This window comes from Rhinolophus ferrumequinum, chromosome 22 (assembly GCF_004115265.2).
Source record: "Rhinolophus ferrumequinum isolate MPI-CBG mRhiFer1 chromosome 22, mRhiFer1_v1.p, whole genome shotgun sequence".
Taxonomy (NCBI): Eukaryota; Metazoa; Chordata; class Mammalia; order Chiroptera; family Rhinolophidae; genus Rhinolophus; species Rhinolophus ferrumequinum.
This window is the reverse complement of record NC_046305.1, coordinates 41,870,125-41,894,170: the sequence shown is the minus strand read 5'-3', so window position 1 is coordinate 41,894,170 and position 24,046 is coordinate 41,870,125. Positions and strand designations below refer to the sequence as shown.

The following is a 24,046-nucleotide window of genomic DNA, read 5'->3' as shown; positions in this document are numbered from 1 at the left end:
GCCAGACCTGCACGAGGCGACCAAGGTGTGTGGTTGCCTGGCCTAGGAGAGAACCTCTTTCTCCCCACACGCAGTCTCAGGCTCACGTGGCTTAGCCTGGCCCTGGCCCTCTGCCCAGTGACAGGAAATAAGCCATCTCTCACACACTGGCACACATGATTAGGACTTCATGGCAGCTTCTGTTTCAGGACCTGTTCTGCTCAGTCACGTCACCGGAGACATGCGCAGAGGAAGGAAAAACCATGAATGAACAGGAAGGCAGCGGTCAGTAAACACACACTGATCGCAGCTGCCATAGCTGTTGTGCAGGCGAGGGTCCCACCGGGTGCCACCGGACCCTGAGCAAGAAGACTTCCAGGAGTCAGAGGCTTTCAGGAGTGATCTACAGGGTGTCTGAGAAGGAACGGTGTGTGGTAGGGAAGAGAAGGAATGGTGTACGTGCGAGGCAAACGCAGAAACGGGCTAGGCCCATGGCAGGGCCCCAAGCAGCTATTTGGTCGCAGGGGAAAATTCCAACCAGAGGCAAGAATCTAATTTGGCAAATATTTATGACACCTACTCAGTGCAAAGAAGAGGGCCCGGCTGAGTGACTGTGCCTGGCTCTGTCCTGGTACCACAGCGTTGCTAACAGAGGCACCTGGAGGGCTGCCAGAGCAGGCCAGGGCTTAGACAGGGTCCAGGCGCCAGGCCGGTGCTGAGGGCTGCCTAGTCCTGAGCAATGCCTCCGCCCTGCGGGGACCCAAACTCACCAGCCAGCTGGGGCCACACCCTCTAGCAAAGAACTGCTGAGTCACAGACCTTGGAGGACACTGGCCGGGCTGGTCAGGGTGGCCCTGGGGGTCGGGGGCACTGACTCTGCTACCATAAAATGGCATGGGGGAGGCAGGCCCGAGAAGAGGCATGAGCAGGCGCTCAGAACTAAAAGGTCCCTTTCTTTCCTCCCCTCCAGTCTCACCTCCTCCGGCAGTGTGGGACAGTGAGGGGAAGGAAGGTTCAGGTACAGAGCAGTGCCGCCTTACGCGTCCATTTTTCACTCTGTCCATTTCTCCACATCCTCATGGTCTGACTGTGTCACCAACACACCCCCAGGCTTACTCACCAGCTGCCCCATTGTCCTGTTTTGCCACAGGATCCCTGTCCCACTATGTGTGTGTGCTGGCCCTACCCTCTCGTGCCTCAGTGTCCCTGTGCTCACGGCCCAAAGGCCCCGAAGTAGTGCTGCAGTATCCTTCCGTTCTAGGTTCAGGCTTTGGTCCCCTTGCCTCTGAGCTCCCCGTGGGAGCCCCCCAAAGACCTGGGCTGGCAGTGTCTGGTCCCAAACAAAGTGACCCCACAGAGGGTCTGCTACATGGGTGAGAGCAGCCTTCTGTGTTCCACAGGAAATGGCATCCCAAAAGGTCAATGCAGATTTGAGCTGCTGCTGAGGTGCTCACCCAAAGATGCCTCATGTTTGCAGACCTATTTCCAACCTGCCAAGCACCGTGATTTCTGATCCTTACAGATACCCCAGAGTCACAGGGATCCCATTGCACAGATGAGGAAACTGAGGCTTGGGGATGTTCACTGGCCCACTCAAGCTTGGAAGCTGTTAAGTGGTAGAACCTGGACTGGAACCCAGGCCCATCTGATTTCCACACTCTACATTAGACCAAGATCCTCTCTCGCTTTTCACCCATGCATTAGGTCCAGATGACGGGTTGGTGATTGCCCTCCATCTAAGGCAATCACCCCTGCTTATTTCTGTCCCAGCGCCCACCACATTCTGCAGGTACTTTCTCCCTGTGCCTCCCTCAGCTACCCTAGCCCTGGTGTGCCACCTGCCCTTTGCCTCGAAGTTCCTTGCCCATTCTCTCCTGCCAGCCGGTCACTACTCTTTCTTCAAGAAATGACACCTCCTCTGTAAAGCCCTCCCTTTACAACCCAGTCACAACCCAGCAGAGCCAACCCCTCTCTCTGGGCCCCCCATATCTCTCTGCCCCTGGGCATCTGCCTGCTGTGATGTTGATACTCGAAACGGGAATTAACCATTTGTGTATCTGGGCCCTCCTTCCCCCACCAGGCCAGGAGCACTGCTTCTCTTTCTTCTCAGTAGTGGTTTATAGAAAGAAAGAAGGAAAGAAGGAAGGAAGGAAGGAAGGAAGGAAGGAAGGAAGGAAGGAAGGAAGGAAGGAAGGAAAGAAGGAAGGAAGGAAGGAAGGAAAGGGGGGAGGGAGGAAGTGAGTCCAGACATTCTGGTCCATGTCATTAAGAAGGAGCTTGCATCAGGAGGGCACCCTGTCATCTTGAGAAGCTGGAGAACCCGAGGCCAGGAGAAAGAATGACTTCACTGGCCCTTGAGCCACCCGATGGTCACATGTCCTGCTCACTTTTGGACATTACTCAGCAACCCCTCAGCTCCACCTACTCCATCTTGATTTACTCAAAGAAGGGACAGCTCACGGAGTCATCTTTCCTGCCTCAGCCCTCTTTTCCACTGACCATGGAATCTCCCTAGAGCCACCTTCCCCGTCACCCCTGTCCCTGTCTCCTGTCTCCAGAGAGGCCACCCTGGGTTTTCCCCCAGATCTCTCTCCTGCCCTCACATGGAGTGAGGGTAGCAGCCAAGCCTGAACTAGTGACTCACTCCAACTCTCAGGGCCCCGTGTTTGGTGAGGACAATGATCTCAGCAGCCCTCCGGCCCTCCGTCCTGCCAGCCAAGGGCCAAGAGCATGGCCCGCGCTTCTGCAGGCCAACCTACTCCCACGGGGGACCCTGGGAACACAGCTCCAGGGATCCCCAAGAGAAGGCTACCCCAGCTTGTTGTCCAGACCTGCTGGGCGTCAGAGCCATTGGTCTGGTCTGAGTAGCCTCAGACGGCCCCTACCTGCAGTCATGCTCCCCACTCTTCCATCCTGGGGTCTGTCGGTGGCTTGACACTGACATTCTACCATCAGAAGCCATTCCTCTGGTGAGGCCCGAGCTTCAGCACCTTCCTGGGAAGGCCAGCTGATCTTGCTTCGTTATTTACACCTGTGTGAGGAGCCAGCTGGCAGTGACAGAGCCCATTGGAAAGGGCAGGTCTGCAGGAGGGCATAGGCTCCTGGGTACAGCATCAGGACCAAGAGTGGCCCTGGGATCCTCAGGCTGGGGGAGCTGGAAGCCAATGACATGTTTACCTGAGAGAGAAAGGAAATGTAAGTTTGACCTCCCAGTCCTGTCTTGGGGCACCCCTGGATGCTGGAGTCTTTGGGAGGGGACAGGGCATGACATGGCTGGCACTGGAAGGGTTAACCTGGGCTGTCCAGATCCCTGCAGAAAGAGGAACCCAAACCTGTGCCTTCTGGGTCTGAGCAGAGATGGGAACCGAGGCTGGCCTGAGGACTCTGAAGCCCCAGCCTCCCTGGGCAGCCTCCCGCTCCTGCTCCCTCACACCCCACCCTTCCTTGAATCCTTGTCCCAAGCCCAGGAAGCCGACAGTGCTGGCAGGGCCATAAGCCACTGACTCACCCACACTAATGACAGTCTCCTCAGCCTCACTCCTAACAGCCACATGTGTCTCTTTGCACCTGCTCAGTCCAGCCAAACCGGCTCCGCTCCAGCTGAGGAAAAGATAACCTGTTTGACCCAGGCCAGGACTGTTGCAACTCTGGTCCCAGCTGCTCGGAGCGCACAGCATAGACTTCTCCCACGGAGTGTGTGGCTACTCTGCTCCGTCCGACGGGCACCTCCTCACCGCTTTCCGCACACCACTCTTGCAGCTAGAGTGGGCTCTTTCAAAAGACGGCGTGACCACATCACACTCCTGCTGAAAGCCTTTCAGTGGTTGCCCATGGCGCTGGCATATAGGCCTTGCCCTGCCGCCTGGCATTCAGGGCCTCCACGAGCAGAGAGCCAGGATGTAATGCCTTCCCCCTTTCACTTTCCCTCTGCCCCATCCACATAGAATACTCACAATTTCCTGAAAAGGCCCTGCTTTGTCACTTTCCTTTGTCCATACTATTCCAAGCCTTGGCAATGCTTTTCCCTTCATTTCCTGTCTGACTCATACATTCTTTAAGGATCTGCCATCTAGGCCTTATCTAACCTTCCAGCAAAGTAAGTTGTTCCCTACCACCCCCTCAAAGGACAGGTACCACGAGGCAGGCAGGAGCCGATGTCCCGCAGGATCCCAGCAAGGCACTGCAGCCCACCGCCAGGCCTGCAATTGGTGACCTGGTTGTGAGGTGGCAGAGACAGGCTAAGGGAGGTCAGGAGGCCTGAAGGCTGAATGGCCACGTGGCCTGGATGCTCTGAGGATTCAACCCCAAGAGAAGAACAAGACGAATATAGACAGTGTCTCGGGGCCGCCCTCATTAGCTGTACCCCTGAGCGACCATCCTCTCCCTCCTCACTACCCCGCACCCTGGCTAGGGTCACTAAGCAGGACACACCTGGAAGCACCCAGTCTGGAGTGGAGACTTCTGTGCACACCCCAACACTTTCCCACACCCCTCCCCGACTCTGCCCCCCGCCCCTCTTCTAAAGGCAAGAAGGAGGCCCAGTTGAACACCAAGGGAGAATTCCCTGGCTCTCCATGGCCTGAGGCTTGTGGTCCCTGACGAGGGGAAAAAGCAGTCCCCTCGGGCCCCTAGGGCCAAGAAGGAGAAAGACCACCCAAAACTGTCTGGTGGGGGGGGGAGGTAGGAGGGACGGGGAATCAGTTATGCTAAGATGGGGACTCTGCAGTCAGACTCGCCTTGACTCAACTCCTGGCCTGGCTCTGAGTGAGACCTTCTCTCTGAGTCCTGGGCTCCTCATCTGTAAAATGGGCTAACAGTGGTGCCCATAAAATGTTTGGCATGGAGCCTGGCAGAGAGAAGTGCCCAGCCAATGGCAGCTACTCCGACCTAGACCTGGGCAGGACCCTCCACCTCTTCAGGCTGCAGCCATCCAGGCTGTCCACCAAGGACATTGCAGAGTCAGTGCGTCAACAGGTTGGAGGGGTCTCCATGGTCACACTCAGCTTCTGTGCCCAGGCCACCAGGCCCAGAAGGCGCGTGCCCACCCCCAGCTCCTGACCAGGCACAGAGAAGAAGAAAAACAGTCAGGGCCGCATGGCCAGCTCACTGGCTCATCCCCTTCAGCATTGTCCCCGCTACCCAGGCACCCCAGGCTCCTAGACCTTGACCTTCCCCCTCTGTCCTGCCCTGTCCTCCCTGCCCTTGGTGTCCCCAGAAGCTGGTCCCTTTCCCCCCACTGAGCATGCCTGCCTGCCTTCCTTCCTTCTGGCTGGTGAGGTTGGGCCCATGGGTGCAGCTGCCAAGGCCATGATAGCTCAACATTCACGGTCTTACTTGCAAAGGCCAAAGGAACCATTTGGGACCCTCAAAGCCATTGTCCAGTGCTGGGGGTGGGGGCTCTTCTCCTGGACTCCACCCATCCCCACCACCGGGGCCCTCCCAGCAGCGGAGTCAGAAAGGAGAAGGGATGGCCACAGGGAGCAACACTCAGCAGAGTTATATCTGAGGCTCAGCTCTCCACTTACTTGCTGGGTGGCCTCTCTGTAAAACGTGGATACCCCCTCCAGGATGGAGACAGCAGTGAATGGGAGGCATATCCATCACCCTGTGGGGAAGCTGTTAGGAGGCCTGAAGTGGAGAAGGGGGGTTCAGAACCAGCTGAAATTGAGCTGCTGATCCCGCCTGAAGGGACAGAACAGAACCAGGCAGCAGGGTACGCGGTGCCCAGACAGAGGTCACAGGGTGAGAACAACACTGGGAGCTCTTGTCCCAAAAGGCAGACCCAAGGAGATACAATCTTTTAATTATATGCTCTGGCTTCCTGGGCAGCCGGCCAGGATATACCCAGCCCTCAGCCTCCTCCAGGCCCAGCAGGGACACTGCCTCCCTCTGCCCTGACCCTCTCAGGATAAAGAGGGATCCAGGGACCCCAGGACAGAGCAAAGGAGGCAACAGACCCAGTCAGGGCTGAACTTGGCCTCTTGTCTCTGGGAGACTGGGGGGTGGGGGTGGCAGGGAGAGGTGAGGGGAGGGCAATGGGGTTGAGATCAATTCAGGACTCCCCTCACAACACACCCACTAGGGCTCTTCCAAGACCTGGGTGGGACGGGGGATGGGAACAGCATCCATCTGCCTCCCTCCCCTGGGACGTACAAACCCTCTGGTCCAGATTCTCTGGAGGCCAGCTCATCACCCTGTGTAAGACAGCAGGACTCTGGGTGAACTAGAGAGGGGAGCCCATCCTTTCCCACCCAAGGTACTCAAGAACGCTTTTTTAATATGCAAGCTTTGCTGGGCAAAAAATGTGTGTCAGATTTGTCCAGGCCAGAGCTGTCAGTTTGTGACCCCTTCAGCTAGTTTCCTAGCTGGAGGGTCCCAGCATCAATGCCGCCAGCCCCATCTGCATCCAGGAAGCAGGAGCCTGGCGCTGGTGGGTCCCACAGGACAGGGCTCTGTCCTTCTGAGCAGGAGCTTTCCTGTGCAGTGTCTCTTTAAGTCAGGCAACAGCTCTGAGACGAGTATTTTTTTAACCGCTATTTTGCTAGTAAGGGAACAGAGTCTAAGTTAGAGATGGTGAGATAGCAGGAGATGCAGACCCAGCGGGCCGATTTCCCTTCTTAAGGCTTGCCGCCTCTCCCAGAGGAAACTCAGCAAACTGACTTGGGATTTGTAGAGCAGAATATGTTTACAAAGGACTTTCACGTATCAAAGCACAGATAAGCCCTTGGCTTATAGAGGAGAAGTCTGGAATACAGACAGAGTAATACATCATCCCAAGCCTGGGAGAATGAGGACGAGAGTCCAGGTCTCCTTACTCTATGTTCTAGGCTCTGTTCGTCTCAACCAGCTAGGCCAGCCCTGCACAGACACAGCCCACATCGGTGCTCATCCTCCTTACCCAGGGACCCCGGGGAAGGCTGCTTTGTCTCCCCTCACCTCTCCTCTCCGTCTCCCCCAGGGAAGGCAGAAGAAAAAGGCTGCTTGAGTTATCTTCTTTTCTCAGCACCCAGAACCATCCTCAATGCCTCTGGTCTATTCATCCACCCAATGTGAGTGGGTAGGAACTAGGTGGGCCCAGGCCGCAGCCTGAGGACTTCACATTGGTTTCTCTCAGGCGCCCATCTGAGGTCTGTGCCCAGAATCTGAAGGCTCATTTTCCTCCCTGCTCCCTCACAGCCTCTGCAAAGGCCTCAGCAGGAAGATAAGACGGGCGGCACCAAGGTAGAGGGTACGCTGGTGGAAGGGCTCTCCAGGCAACGGCAGCCCTGACCTTCAGAGAGTGGGGTCGCTCCTCTGCTAGTCAGGCCCACGTCTAGGCCCAGTCCCTCCCCAAGACAGCACACTTGGCACAGAGAAAAGGCTTCAGTCACAGGCTGGCCAGCTGTAACTTTCCTAACCCACTCCAAGCACCCAACATACTATAGGAGGTGAGAGTGCATCCTCTGGAGCCCTTCAGCTGGGATTCAAACCCCCGCTCAGCCACCCATCTGCTGTGTGACTTTGGGCATGTTCTTAACCTCTCTGGGCCTCAGATTTCCTATCCTTAAAGTGAGTACAATAATATCGTACCTACCACATAGGACAGCCATGAGGAGCACATGAGTAAATATATGTAAGGTGCTTAGGAGAAGGCCTGACACATTGTAAGAGCTAAATAAGTAGTTAGCTTATTGTTACTATTATTATTTCCTGACGCAAGAAAGACTACAGATATCAGAGCAGGCAAAAACCCAATGCCTTCATGGAGGTTTCGTGGGAGGAGGGAGGAGGCCTGTTATTCAAGGCACTGTCTGTCACCCTCCATGGGCGGGTGGCTTATATTAGGTGGAAAGAGCCATTAATAGTAGTTCCCTCTTGGGCCAGTCACAAACCTACAGACCACGAGAGGGTGAGAAATTTTACTATTGTGGGAGTGAGAAATGTTACTAGCGAGCAGAATTCCATTTTTAGAAACTGGGAAGTTATTCTGAGCAGAGGGTTGGTGTTTGTTATTTTTTAATAGCATCTGCACTCTAACAATACAGGCATGTACTTGCTCTGAGGAGAAATCAGGGCACAGTGGGGAGCCTGGCCATGCTTGTGTGGTTGCTAGGCAATCCCTCTGGCTTCCCACCCCGCCGGAGCCTAGTGGAGAACCAAGGGTGGGCTCACATCCCCGCGTCACATGTGCCAGAGCACATTGGATATCTCTGAGGCCCTCTCAATGGTGTCTAGAGAAAGCAACCTCGTTTTGTTTTCTGCCTGAGCAGTGCGTAGTCAGGGAGTGAATCAGCAGGGAAGGACATCTGTACAACCACAAGCAAGCCTCATTTTCTAGAGCTGTTGTAGTAGTTTCCTGTGGCCTGCTATAACAAATTATCATGAGCTTGGGGGCTTAACTGGAATTTATTCAGTCATGGTACTGGAGGCCAGAAGTCCAAAATCATTGTCACTGGGCCCAAATCAATGTATCAGTAGGGCTCTGCTCCCTCCAGAGACCCTAAGGGACGATCTAATCCATTTCTCGCCTCTTACAGCATCTGCAGGTTGCCAGCATTCCTTGGCTTGTGACCGCATCACTCCATCCTCTGCTTCTCCAGCTTCTCCTCTTTTATCTGTGTTAAATCTCACCACACACCAGGGTAAGGACAACTGAGCACATGGCGCTGACCCCAAGGCCCTGCCGGCCCTGGAAGTGTCTTGTATGGACCGGCAAACAGGATAGGCCTGGAGTTTCTGGGAGGAGTGGGGATGATGGCCTGCACACTCAAGCAATGACAGCTCCCTTGAGGCCTCCCGTTACTGCCACAAAAGGAAATGAGCTAAAAACCAGAGCCCAGGACTACAAATACTTTAGAAAAAAATCTTTATTTTTTTTTTAACACCATAAAATTTCAATAAAGACATGGAAAAATAGAAAATGCTAATTCTTCAGAATCCTAGCCTCCAGAGGTAATAAAAAATTTGTTGTATAAAGCAATCTTCCAGATCTTTCTATAGTCAGATGGAACCATACTAATATTTTTAAAAGTGAAATTGGAACTATACTATACATTGTGTTCTTCAACCTGTTATTTTTTTCAATAAATGATATATTTTGGGTGCCTTTCATGGCAGTACATGTAGCGTTTTCTCCATCTTTTTAAAGGCTGCTGAGGAATCCACTGTATGGATGGACCATGATTAGTTTGTTAACCTATTGATGGGCATTTGGGTTGTTTTCTAATTTTTTAGCTGAAACAAATGTGCTGAGATAATTCAGTGAGATACTAACACGGTGTTTTCCCGAAAATAAGACCAAGTCTTATGTTGATTTTTGCTCCGAAAGACACATTAGGGCTTATGTTCAAGGGATGTCATCCTGAAAAATCATGCTAAGGCTTATTTTCCAGTTAGGTCTTATTTTCGGGGAAACACGGTATCTGACTTGCTCACATTGCTATAGGAGGCTCACAAAGATGAGGATGTATTTTTCTCTCTCTTCCTTACACCACCCAATCACCCAAAGCAATCAAGCCTTGGGTGAAGGAAGTCAGGGCATCCCTAGCTCCCAGGAAAAATTAATAGGCCTTTGTTTTCTCTAAGGCTGAGCCTCACAGAGACAAGGAACCCAGTTGTTTAAGAGGGGGCAGGGATCTGTGTTTGTGGGAAGGCTTCCATTGCAAGCACACAAACACCTCCTCTCAGACTGGCTTAAACAATAGAGAGAATGTATTGTTTTCTGCGTCAGAAAAGCCCAGGGACTGGGTAGCATTCAGGTGTGGTTTGACCCAGGGGTTCATGATATCATCAGACTCTGGTTTCATTTTTTTGTGATTCTCTTGGCTCAGACCTGCTATGTGGTTTAGCTTTGCCCACAGGCTCATTTTTCTCCTTGTAGTAAAAAAGAGCTAGAGAAGTTCAGGGCCCACATCCACTTACGGCATTATCCATAGAAAAAGAAAAAGGCTTGCCCTAGACGTCCAGCAAAACTCCTGAGATGCACCCTGATTGGATCAGTTTAGTTCATGTGCCCACCACTGAACACTCATTGTGGTGGGGAGATGAGATGTCCCGACAGACTTCGTCTAGGCCATGTGCTCCCCTTCTGGAGCTCAGGTGCAGATGGCTTTCCCAAAGTCAGAGGGGTTTTCCAATAAAAATTAGGAGGTTGGGAAAAGGAAAGGAGGGAGGAGTGGGAAGTGAGGAGGTAACCAATGGGGGTTCATGAGAGTCATTAAGGATGGATGGGCTGGACGTGGCCCTGCTTAGAGAAGAACAAGGGCGTTTTCCGGACCGTGGAAACCCCACACACTTGTGCATGCAGCATCCCAAGGGGGTAACACAAGTGTACAAGGAGCAAGTTCACACTGACTCCCAAAAATGCAGCCTGAGCATCCTGGGGTGTGAGTATGTACCCTTTTTCTGGGATAAATTCCTAGAAAAGCAACTGCATGTCAAAGGATTTGCATATTCGGACTTTAATAGATATTGCTAAATTACCCTCCAACAAGGTTTTCCCCCCATTTCTCTTTCCAACAATATAGCCTATGAAAATGCCCACCAGCTTATCAATACTAAATATTATCTATCTTTCTAATGTTTGCCATCTTGATAAATTTAATTTGATTTTTTAAAACTATAAAGTAGAGTGAACATCTTTTCATACCCTTATTAACTAATTATAATTCTTCTACGGATTATCTGCTCACGGCCTTTGTTCCTTACTCTATTGAGTTGTTTATCGTTTTTGCTATTGATTTGTGAAAGCTCTTTGTAGATTAGGGACACAAACCCTTTGTTTAATCTGTTGCAAATATCTTCCCCAGCTTCTCCTTTCTGTTTTGACTTTATAGAGAGAGCTTTTGTTGTCCAGAACTTTACAAATTTTATGTGGTTCAATGTATTAGGCTTTTCTGGTTTTCTGCTTAGAAAGGTTCTATCCACTTTACAATAACAACAAAAAAATGGCCACCCACGTTTTCTTTCATGACTTCTGTGGTTTCTTTTTCTTTGTTTTTTTTTTTTTTTCCAGAGTGTTGCCACATGGGGCCAGTTTACTGCAGTGAAATACCTCTCTCTCTATATATATATATATGTTTTGTCCATTTTTCCATAAAGAAAATTAAAACATACACACACACACACACACACACACACACACACACACACACCATGACTTCTGTGGTTTCTTTATATGTTTAAATTTTTTCATCGATCTGGAATTTTTTTTATTGTATTGTGCATGTGAGGCAGGGATGAATTTGTGTTTTTCAAATGGATGGTTGATTAGGATATAAGGATTTGGTGATTCCAGAGCCTCTGTAACTTTCCCGTGGCTTTGATTTTTGTTAACATCTTGTTTCCATGGAGTGATTAGAAGGGATTAGAAGAAAAAGGGCTGGTGCTTATCTTCAAGTTTAGGGACTTCCAGGAAAGGGGGTTGAAGGGAGACTAGGATGCAGACAATGTTGGGAGGATGGGGTGCCCTGCCCAGAAGAGGAGAAGCAAAGAAGGAAGGAGGGCGGGAAGACTCCTGCTTCTCTTGAGTGGAATTCAAGGAGCAAAGTCCGTCATACTCCAGGCCCCATACAAGGGAGCGTTCTGTACTTTTTACCACCTGCTTTCTAGTCTTTCCGCCCAGAAGTCTGGACTCGTTAGTGTGTGTTCCTTCCGTAAGTATTTATTGACCCCTTACTCTGAGCCCAACAAGGATCACCATATCTGGTCTCGTGATAATGGGAGTACGTGATAATAACTCTGAAACAGCAAGAAGAACACTTGTGGGAAGTTTGCCATGTGGTAGGAGGCAGGAAGTCATTTTAGAAAGATTTCCTTCAGACGTGGCACTAAAAATTTTGTTCTTTAGATAGGTAAAAGGAATTTCCTGACTCTGTTGGAAAAATGAAAATAGCTCTGTTATTAACAGTCCTGCCCGATTGTACTTTCCCTGGGAGGGCACCCCCTGGCTATTTTAGGGAAAGGTCAGAAGTCAGGAGCACACTGAGGGAAGGACATCACCATCAGCAGCCATCCTGGTCCCCCTGGCTGGGGCTAGAGGTCAAGCGCTCATAAACAGCTGACTCCAGCAGCTTCCACAAGAGCATGTGTACATCTCTGTCCCTGCATGTCCACATTGCTCTGGAATCATCTTTTAGGTAACCTTCCCCTTTGCAAGGCACAGATTATTCATCTTGGTGTCATAGGGGCTCCACAAATAGCTGGATGAATGAATGAATGAATCAGTGATGATGGAGAGCAGGGTGCAGTGCTGGGCTGCCGGGCTGTCTGAGGGGTCAGCCTGGCTGAGGACCACGTGGGGGCAGAGGTCCACAGCAGATAAAGGAGGCCTGAGCTCAGCCTATGGAGGGAGCATGGCCCCTTACATCTACTTCCTCGCACACAGGGTTGGCTGAGAAAGGGCCACCACTACCTAGTCCCATGCCTGTAGCTCTTTGCCCCCGGGGTGGGGGACCTCCATCGTGCAGCCCCTCACCATCAATGGCAGCCGCTCCTCCTTCGGAAGCTTCAGGAAGTGCAGGCCCTGCTGGTCACCCACTCACATTCCCTGAGCCCTTTCCTGCTGACTCACTGCAGTCCAAGCTTGTCACCAGCCCGGCCCCGCTGAGGCCAGAGGGGCGGGAAGGAGGAGGCCGAGGAGACTGCATCAGGACCCAGGAATGCCCTGCTGGGCGGAAAGGAAAGGGGGCACAACTGCCCAGTCTCTGACGCTCTAAAGGGATGACCAGGAAGTGGGCTGTCTGAGGGCCCGAGTGGATGCCCCTGTCCCTGACTCAGTCACAGCCAGGCCCTCACCAACCCCCATTTCAGAGAACAAGGCTTCCCCTCCCCTCCCCCACTGCGTGTGATAAAACACCATTCACAGCCTGCCCTGTGATGGCATGTCCCCTGTGACAGCCTGTGACCCTGTGCAGTGGTGTGCGATTGCCTCCGACAGTGTGTGCTCATGTGCCGATGCCTGTGGTTGAGTGTGACTGAGGTCGTGTACAGCGATGTGCGCATGTGTGACTCAGAATCCCTGTGTATCACAGTGTCTAGTTGTGTGTGCTTCCGTGCAGATGAATGGGGGAGTGTGTGTGCCTGTGTGCGGTCAAGTCTCACTGTGTGCAGGTGTGTGACTGTGTGTGACTGTGCCCTGGCCTGGAAGTGCAGGCTTGTCTGCAGTGATGTGTGAATCTGTATGCTGCCGAGTGGCAGTGTGTGATGGAACGTGTTTGTGGGTGGTTGCATGTGACTGGGTGGGCTTCGTGTGATTCTTCAGGACCGTGAGTGTTCCCTGGCACAGGCCCAAGGAGGTTAGGGATCTGCAGTCTCTGTTCCATGGTAGGCGAGGGACGGGGTGTGTGTATCTGTTGCGTCCTCTCCCTTTTTCTAGTTTCTGCCCCTGAGGTGCCCATCATGACTCCCACTTATGCAAGGAAGCAGATGGAGCTGGGCTGCACCATGCTGTACCCCTGGGGCATTGCCCGCTTGTAGGGTGTTTTCTTGGAAGCCAGGCTGGGGTAATGCCAGCCCATCTGAGCCCTCCCAGAGCTGGCCCCAGTGCTAACAAAGTCTCAGCACCTTGAATCAAGCCCAGGCTGCCTCCCACCCCTGCAGGGGCACAGCCAGCTTCTCCTAGTCCTGGCTAACTGCTCCAACCCTCCCCAGACCTAATCTAGGTGCAAAACGGACACAGACACCCAGCTGCCCTTCTTTTCCCACTCTCTTTTACCCGGCTATTTATTTTGTATGTATGTATTTGTGCAGAAAATGTTGTCGCTTTGGGTTTTGTATGGCTTTCTTTTTAAGGCTTGTTGTTGTTTTTTAAATCACTCAGACAGCACATGCCTTTAAAGGGTTTTACCACCAAATCCTTCAGGGAACACACAGGGACGAACAAAATCATCCCATATAAGGGACTTAAAAATGCTTCAGATTTTAGAAGCTCTTACAATCCTGGCCCCTGGACTTTTCTACCTGAGCAGCGTGGGGGAGTTTCCTGTCTAACTTGCCTTAAAGGGACCCACCCTGCCCCTGACAGGTGAATCTATCCCGGCAAGAACCTCGCTCACCACCCCACCTTGCACAGCTGAGGTGGCCCTCTTCATTTTTGAAAAGACTCCAGGACCGTGGCTCTGCCTGGAAATGATAGAAATGATCCTTCAGGTTTATCTTCTGCCAATCAGACTTGGGCAACAGTTGCTCACATGTGCAAGCTTCAAACTGCTTCTGCGTCTACTGGGAAAGAATCTCTATGCTTGGGGTCTCTATGCTCATTGTCTGCCATGGCAGGTATGGGGCCAGGCTGAGGGTGAATGATGTGCTGCAGAGTCAGCCGGAGGCTGGAGCACCCTGATGGGAGAAAGTGCTGGAAGACGGGATAGAGGAAGGAAAGAAGATTCTCGAGCAAGTGTGGGTTGCCAGAGTGCCCTGTATAGAGAACTAGGCTAGGACTGAGGCAAGTGTGCCTTATCAACACCAGTGGCCCCCAGGCCTGGGTGGCAGGGGTGTTACAGAGAGAAAATCCTGGACGAGTAGCTGAGGATACCTAGGTTCTGTCCTAACTCTGCCACCCAGCAGCTGTGTGACCAGGAGGACCCGCTTTCCCTCTCTGAGCTTCAGTGTATCCACCTTGAAGATTGAAACAACAGAGGAAATAAAATATGTAAAGTGCAGAGTCCAGAAGCATGAGTAGGCACGAGACAGACATGACTTTTCAACCTGCATCCTGGAGACAGCGGTTGACCCCTTCCAGGGGGTCTGTCTCTGAAAGAACCCGTATTGTCCCCCATTTGAACTGGCAGAGCCCACCATCCTCAGATCTTATGGACACCCTGCTCAGAAGGGTTGATGGAAAGGGAATTAAATAGTAAGAAGGAAAGAAAGCTTGGAGGGAAGTGGGCAAACATGGCAGCAAGGACTGTGGGGCTTCCCATAGCAGGCTGGACACTGTTACCTGCCAAGACTCTTCCTGCGCCTTCTTCACTTGTCCATCCAACCTGCGCCTGCTCTCTCCTTCCCCACCAACCACCATGTGTCCCCTGGGGCTATAGCTCTGGACTCAACTTATTCTGGTTGGTTCTGTGGTTCAACATTCATGGGATAGGCAAGGTAAACTCAACACACTAAGCCCAACAAGCTAAGCCCCAGAGGCTAGAAAAATTAGTAAGATACAGACCTCACCTTCCAAGAACTTTTAATGATAGTAATAAGAACACCTACCAATCCTGAGTTTATACCACATTGCAAATTCAACTGCATCCACGCAGATGATGTAAATGACTGAAGCAGGGCAAATTGAGGCCTGTGGACCAATATACAAAAGGAGGCTGCCTTTTATGACGTTTTCTGAGTTCTTACTCAGTGCCAGGCATTGTGTGAAATGCTTCTGTGCATTCTTTCACTTAACGCTCTCAAGAATTCTACGAGACAGAGATTAGTGCTGTAAGACAGACTCTAAGGTGATGCCACGAGCCCTGTATCCTCATGTTCACGTAATCCCTACCCCTTGCAGGTGGGCAGGACCTGTGACCTTTTCTAACCAATAGAATGACCAGTATGCCAGTATATAACCAATACTGGCAAAAGTGGTGGGATGTCATTCCCATGATTGCACTATTTTATAAAGACCTGGTTGGCTGACAGACTGGTGTAGAGACGTCCTCTCTTGCTGACTTTGAAGAAGTAAGCTGCCATGTCCGGAGACAGCCTTTGAGGAGGACCTCATGGAAAGGAACGGTGGGAGGCCTCTAGGAACTGAAAGCAACCCCCAGCCAACAGCCAGAAAGATTTCGATCCCACATCCATAAGGAGACACATTCTGCGCACAACCTGGGTGAGCCTGAAAGGGTTCCATCCCCACTAGAGCCACTGGATGAGAACCCAGCCCTGGCTGATACCTTGACTACAACCTTGTCGAGGATTCAGCTAAGCTGGGCCCAGAGTCCTGACCCACAGACACTGGGTAGCAAATACGTGCTGTTTTACGTTGCTCAGTTTATGATAATTTATTATGAAGCAATAGAAACTCATATAAGTATTGTCCCTCATCTGTCAGATGAGGGACCTCTAAAGCTCAGAGACTGGTCAGAGTCACACGATTAGCACCAGGCACAGCAGGGGTGACAGGCCAGTCTCGACTCCTCGGGTCGATGTTCGGTCCAGGACACAGCCTGCCATGCGGTCATGGCTCTCTCAGTGACCACCAAGGTACAAGAGGAGTAATCTGTACAGTATTGATTGAAGGATCATTTTGCAATTGAACAAATTGTTGCACCCCTACTGTGTGCCTGGCACTGAAAGAGGTGCTAAGGATACAATGGTGGGCAGCACACATACTGTGCCTGCTTTGGGGGCGTGGAGGGTACAGTGGAGGACGTAGGCAGTGGACAAGGGATGTTACAAAATCAGGAGGGACGGGATGCACTGGGAGCACGTGGTGTGCAGCCCGCCTAGGCCAAGGCCAGGGACAGTCTCCTCGAGGAAGTGACATGCAGGTCCCTTGGCAGTGGGCCTGTGGGGAGTCAGCCCCTCTGCATTGCAAGTGCATGACTGAGTGGGTGAGTGGGTGAACTTTCCTGGTCAAGAGTCCCCAGGGAAAAGGAGTCTCCCAGTAATGTGAAATCACCCTGTTTCTGTGTAGGGGTGGAAGTGGCTTAGCCGTGACACTCATTCCCTAAACATCCCCAAACATCTGGAAGCTCAGGTGGGGGGAAGAGACAAAGTGGGCAGATGAGGGATGGTGAGGGGGGTGCCGGTTATGAGCAGAGCCAGAGAGAAGAGCAGGAATTAGAAAGGGTCACCCCTCTACACACACTTGGCCCCAGCTTCAGTCCGTGATGACTCAGCAGACTGAAGCGTCCTTGCTGATGAGCTGACAGGGTCCCGGAGGAAGCAGACAGCACCCTCAAACTGGGGGATTTGAGAAACAGTCAACAAAGAGATTCTTCTCAAATGTAAGGGAGGGGCCAAGAAAAGGATGCAGGAGCCTGGACCAGTAGCAACAGTCTGTTCCATTGTTAGGCTGCATGAGACAGGGGAGGTGACAAGAACTGGTCAGAGTGGAAAAGGCCACCTGACAGGAACTGTGGCAGTTAAGGGATGTAGCCAGACTGTGGCAACCCCGCAATGCACAAGGGGTGTCGGCAAATAAGTTCCCTGAACTCTCTCCTCTTTGGCTCTCGAATGCTGTAGGTGCTCCCCATGGGGTCAAGGCAGAGAGTAAGGGTACCCAGGGCTTACAGGGCACAGAGCAGGGTGGAGAAGTTGGGGAGCAGACCTGGAAGTGAGAAGAAACCCTATCCTAATTCCACAGGCTGGGGATTCTGGACGGGCCACTCAATCTGCCTGGGTCTCAGTTTCTTTCTCTGCAAAAGGGGGCTAGTGAGCGTGCTTACATTGTTCCAAATTTGAAATGCGATCATGTATATAAGGATTCCAGCTCGAGGCCCCGCATGTGTTGGCTGGCTGCCAACACTTGGTTTTTCGGCGTCAGCAACAAGAAAAGAAAGTCAGAGCCACCAAGATGTCAGGCGCCAGCACAACAACCCTGGACATCTGAACAACGCACCGATGAGGAGAGGCTCGCTCGGCAGGTCTTGGAGGCCTTGCCAGGCCTGGAGCCCAGAAACCCTCTCTCTCTCTGCAGGGGCCTGAGGGGCATACACACTCAACACCCAGCCTGCAGCCTCTTAGCACCTCTGGAGAGAAGCAGCCTCAGGCCTGCCCAGAGCTCAGCGTCTATACTGGCGGGGCGGGCTACAGGACCAGGCAGCCCAGCTCTGCCTTTATCGTGGGCCCAACTGAGAGGAAACTTGGCAGCGCTAGTCACCTACCAGTGCGAAAGCCTCCTGTGCACTTTAGACATGTGTCATTTAGGTGGGACCCTGGCAGCAACTGGGAGGGAACTCCCCGCCCCTCAGGGCAACCAGGGCAGCTGGGTTGTCTGGCTATCAGAAAGTAGCCCCCTGTCCACTGGTCTAGAGCCCCAACAGCCCAGCCTGGAAGCCTCAAGAACAGACTTTACATCTGCCTGTCTGTGATATTACTTCAGTGCCAGGAGCAAAGGCCCCTGGTGAAAACAACAAGCCTCTGCCCTTTGTTTCTTTATCACCTACATCTCAAGTTCATAGGAAGAGGTGTTTTCAAAGCATCAGTCAGGACTGCAGTGTGGTCAGGTTTTTCAAAGAAAGGAAACCAAAAAAGATCAAGAAATGAAGATTCATCAGATTATCGTCCTGCCGGGAGCGCGAGGGGCCCCAGGGAAGGGTGTGAATACGTGGGTAGGAGGCGGGCTGCTTGCCCAGCTCTTCAGGGCCCAGAAGTGAGGTTGGGGTGCAGCTCAATCTCCCTCTGGAGAAATAATGAGGGAAAGGAAGAGGCAGGGCTGCCTCTACTGCTGTTTAGGTTGAGAGATGACCCAGCGCCCACTCCTGGTGGGTCCTTCTCCACCTCCTCTGTCCAGGGAGGCCCTCTGGGACTGAGGTTAAGTCCCAGCTGGGCCTCCTTCTCTCCACACAGCTCTTGCCTGCATTTCATCCAGCTTCCGTGCTGCACTGGCACATTTCCTTGTCCTACATCACTGTCTGTAGTGCTTCTTACATCTCAGGTGCATCCTAGAGCTCAAAATGGAAAACCCTAAGTTTCCGTATCTCCTGTGAGAGAGACTGTGATTAAATTTACCAAGTCGCTTACACATAGGTTATTTACCGCAGTGTCAGGGCTGTAACATTGTTTATTTTACTTCCCTTATGTTCCTTTCGCTTCATTTTTCTGGCTGCCTTTTCGTTTATTTTACCTTGTTATAGTGAATGAATCCTTTCTCTAAAAAATTGTTTTTGAGTTGTGAAATGTCAAATAGTTGAAAAAAACATAGGGAATTACAAAATGGACAGCCTGGTACCCACCAACCAACTTTATCAAGTCTTCACATGTTGCCAAATTTGCGGTTTTTTTCTTTTTGTTGTGGTAAAATATACTAACATAAAATTTATCATTTTAATCATTTCAATTTCGTTTAGAAACCTAATATTATCCATACAGTGAAAGAGCCCTCTGACCTCTTTTATTCCTAGACTGGGAATTATTCTGAATTCAATTCTCCTATAAAAGTGAGACACGTTTTACAATCAAAACCATCCCTACAGTGAAGAAGGGCATAAAGCAAAAAGTAAAAACCCTTCTGTTTCCCCAATCTGAAACTCACTCCCCATGAAGTAAACATTGTGAAAACTTCCTGTGAATCTTTCCAGGTATTTTTTATGCACATGAACTGCGGGAGCTTGTTTTCTTTCTGAACACAAATGAACTTACTCTATGCGTACGGTCCTCCACTCTGCTTCTTGTTTCCACTTGGCCTTTTTTCCGTGTGAGTGCTAATGAATCTACTGTGTTCTCTTTATGCATGGGCTTCCACTTAATCATTTCCCGTGGATGGACATTTAGGTGGTTTCCAACAACAGTTCTTCTAAACAAGCCCACACTGAACATTCTTGACATACAGTTTTGCTCAATTGTGGGAATTCTGTATCCTCTTACCTGTAGAATAAGTACCTAGAAGTGGAATTTCTGGACAAAAGGGCATTGAACATTGGGCATCTTGAAAGACACTGCCAAATTCTCCCTCTAAAAATAATCAACCTAAACACCAGCCAACGATATAAATTCCTATCTCCCTCATCCCCAAGAACACATCTCTTCGTACCATGATGGGCCTTTTGTTTAATTCCTTCTGTGAACTGTCTGCTCTTATCCTTCTCCCTCGTATTATGTAGTTTTATTTTTTTTACATTTGAACCTTTAATCCATCTGGCATTAATTTTAGATGCAGAGTAAGATAGATATTCTTTTCAACTAACATGTATTGATGTTCCTACCCTGCAAATGGATTGAATTAAGTACCAAGCTAAAGGACAAAGCAGATTTCTCTCCACTCCTAACAGGTCTCATTTAGTACTCTGTCACCTCGAGGCTCTAGGTTGAAAATGGAACATCCATAATGGATGGGCTGGACACAGGTGCTCTGCACACAGCCAGTCAGTTAGTCATTCAGCAAATGGGCAGCAGTGGGTACAATCACTGGAACTTTGGTTTTTCCCCTGAGGAGAAGTGTGTTGCACATGTGAGAAGAAGGGTACACACATATTTGGTGGCTAGAGAAGTAGACTGTGGCAGACTGTGAACAGTCCACCCAAATCCATTCTTGGTCTTCCATTGTGACAGAGTGGAAGTTGGGTACATGGCTGCCTAACCAGACATAGAGTTTCCCAGCCATATTTTCAAGGCCATACAACTACATTCTCACCAGGAGAATTTGAGTGAGCCTGGTATGTGCCCCTCTGTCTATGACGCTTTTCAAATATGACACAAATTCTGCAAACCCTCTTCCTGTCACGAGGTGGGTATCTGTGACCCTCCACGTGAACCTAGGCAGTCTTCAACAGAGAGCACAGTGGGAAGTGAGGTGACTTCTGAGACTAAGGCATAGAAGGCTATGTGCTTCCACCTTGTTCTCTGTGAACACCTGCTCTTGGAGTCCTGAGCTTCCATAAAAGAAGTCCAACACCCCTGAGGCCACCAAGTTGGAGAGGCCACCTGATGGTACCCTGGGACAGGCCTGGCTGAGCCCTGCCTTCCAGCCAACCACCAGTGAGTGAAGATGCCTCTAGATGATACAGCCCCAACCAACCATTTGTGTCACCCCGTCATTTGAGTCTGCCCAGCTGAGGCTCCAAATATTGTAGAGCAGAGACACAAGCCAACCTGTCTGTGTTCTGTCCAAATTCTCCACCATTCCTCACAGATAATGAAATGGTTGGTGTTTGAAAGAACTAAATTTTGGGGTAGTGTGTTATTCAACCATAGATAATTGGAACCAAACCAAGGCCTAGAAAACTCTTCCCCTTTCCTGCTGGCTCCGACCGAGATACCATAATGACCCAGCCTCAACTATGCTGAGGACAACTCCCCATGATGACAGAGCCACAGAACGAAAGGAACCTGGGTCCCTAAAGGACCACATGGAGCACTGCTGCCAGCTCAAGGGTTATGTGAGAGAAGACTAAATGTCTTTATTCTTTAATTCAAACAAGCACAACAGAGATACAGCCGTGAGCAAGACAGACAGGGTCCCTTTGACTGGGGAGGAGGGTGGAGGGAGGAGTCCCAACACGGATCAACCCCCACCCCAAGTTATGCAATTGGTTATTTAATGCCAGTCGTAAACAGTTCTAAGCAAAGATACACAGGGAGCTGTAAAAATAATTCAGAAGGACTCCGAGTGTGGGTGGACATGGAAGGTAGCCCCTCACAGTGGTGCTTTGAGACTAGAAGGGTGAGTAGAAATTAAGTAGGACGGTAGGGAGGGAGGAGAGGAAGAATGTTCTGGCACCAGAAGTGGGTAGATCATGTGCAAAGGCTCTGAGTTAGGAAGGAAAAGGTGGATTTGAAAAAAAAAAAAAAAGAGCCAATTGTGGGTCTTGTGGGTCCGGCTAAGGGGTTCAAATATGGTAGCATCTGGAAGCTGTGTGGGGAACAGACTAGGAACAGGGAGACCACCAGGAAGCTGGTGGAGATTCCATCTGTAGTGGAGGCTGTGGAGATAGAGAGAAGTGATTAAGTTTCAGAGATATGTGGGAGGTGGTTGATAGGATTTGAGGGGTAAGGAAAACTTGTTGAGAGAGAGGAGTCAGAGATGAAACACCAGTGAGATGATGTCTGGTCTATGAGCAAATTGTAATGTCATAACCAAAGCAAACCTAGTCATGGCCAAGTCCAAAGTCAGCTCAGAGCAGGAGAAAGAGGATTGGAATTGTAAATAGATGACTTTGAGCAAGCCACCTTTCTCATCTTTGTCTTTATGATATGGAAAAAACCTACTATACATGAATGCTTTAAGCATAAGGACAATGTCTGCATTCATTCACCCAAAAACATTTAGTGAGTGGTGTCTACGATGTGCAACAAATAAGATTAATACATAAAGGACACAGTGTTTTAATGAAAGTGCCTAGGAGAATAAGTAAAGCAGGGAAAGAGATAGAAGGAAGAGGTAAATTTTTAGATAGGGCATGTAAGGTATATAGTCATAAGCAGGGTAATCCAGGTTCTGTGGAATCTGGGGGGGCTCTCCTTTAGAAAAAGAATATAAAAATGTCTTATTTTTGCAAATTTCACAAAAGTCTGTGGCCATATAAGTAGATTTCTAGGGCCTTGGACAGGGCATGTATGAGGGAGGGGGCCCAGTTTCTCAGTAAGTCCATCTCTGCTCGTGAGTAATAGAGCCCTGAGAAGGGGAAGAGTGTGACTGTGGGTGTCCCAAAAAGAACCTGTTTTCTGTGACTTAGAGCAAGTCATTCAATTACTCTGATCTATAAATGGGAAAAACAATATCGTGTCCTTATAAGGTTTCAAGGAGTAAGTAAAAGGAATGTAACCAAAGTTCCTGGCTCGTAGCAGTGAGTGGTGACTATTATTTTAATTTTTATTCCTATTCTACACAGATGGACAACAATGGTCTCAGCCTTGCGGAAGGGTCAGAAAGAATCAGAATAAGAGGGGGATTGTGGGCCCTGAGAATCGTCAGGCCCCACGTTGCCTGTGAGCACTGGGCCTAGTGGTTCCAGGATGTCCACATTGTGTGTGTGTGTGTGTGGCCTTTGACCTCTGTGGGGTCTGTGGCAACGGCCCTCGTGTGCTACACTCTGGGGCACAACCTATGGAAATCACACACCCGGTGACGACCCATCTACTCCTACTCTGCACAGTGGCGCTGGGTTGCAAACGAGGCAACAGTCCCAAAGAGTGAGATCACTGCGGTGGGTGTTGGACGAGTTGACGTGGCATGTGCCATCAGCATTCTGGAAAAGTCTCCGGCAGATGAACGTGTCCCTATGGATGTTTTGGAAGATATACTCAAAGGAGAAATGATGCATCAGCAGCATGGGGCCTTGTTTCTTCAAACACCTAAAGCTGTGACAGATAAAGACAACTGTGTGACTGCCGTTGTGGTGGGAACAGCAGGAGCCCGCCAGCGAGAGGAGGAGTCTGCTGCAGGGGAAAGTTAACGGCTTCAAGTTCATGATCCCTCCGATCCTGTACAGTCCTGATTGCATCGTAATTGTGGTTTCCAACCCAGAGGATATTCTCACATACGTTACCTGGAAACTAAGTGGATCATCCCAGCACCGTGTGATTAGAAGTGGGTGTGATCTGGAATCCGCAAGATTTCGCTGTTTTATGGCTGAAAACTTGGCATTCATCCCAGCAGCTGCGATGGACGGATTTGGGGAGAACATGGCATCTCAAGTGTGGCTGTGTGGAACGGCGTGAATGTGGCAGGCGTTTCTTTCCAGGAATTGAATCCAGAAATGGGAACAGAAAATGATAGTAAAAAATTGGAAAGAACTGCATAAGATGGTATTGAAAGTACCTATGAAGTCATCAAGCCGAAAGGATACACCAACTGGGCTACAGGGTGTAGCGTGACTGGTCTCATGGAATCCACGTTGAAAAATCTAGTCAGGATTCACTGAGTGTCGGCGATGGTGAAGGGAACATATGGCACTGGGAATGAAGTCTTCCTAAGCCTTCCAAGGATCCTGAGTGCTTGGGGATTAACCAGTGTTATCAGCTATAAGCAGAAGGCTGATGATGAGGTCGCTTAACTCAAGAAAAGCGCAGACACCCTGTGGGACATCCCGATGGACCACAAAGACTTTGGACCTCTAAGTTCTAGGCTGAAGACATTCAAAAACTCTAGTGTGATTAACCACTGGAAATTATATAACATCTTCATGATTCCAAAAGTTCTTTAAGCAACCAAGATGGATTTGTTGGAGGCCTATTATCTGTGTATTCTGTGCACATTTATGACCATCTCAGCCACAAATAGTTTTCATCCGTGTACACGGATCACAGTTTGCTTTTATCTTCCTAGGTATGTGAGTTAGTGATCACAGAATCAAAGCCCATGCTTGGTTTAATGTTTACAATATGAGCCTTTGAACAAGTAAAATTAACTCTTGTAAAAAATAAATAATAATAATAATAAAAGAGAAAAAGAGTGGAGGCTGGGGCCTTGGACAGGCCTGGATTTCGATCCTGCCTC

General features: G+C 50.2%; 1 pseudogene; it reads left to right on the top strand.

Annotated features, from left to right (window-relative positions):
- The first annotated feature begins 4,818 nt into the window (after positions 1-4,818).
- On the top strand, positions 4,819-23,424 carry LOC117015072 (L-lactate dehydrogenase B chain-like; annotated as a pseudogene).
- The last annotated feature ends 622 nt before the right edge of the window (positions 23,425-24,046 follow it).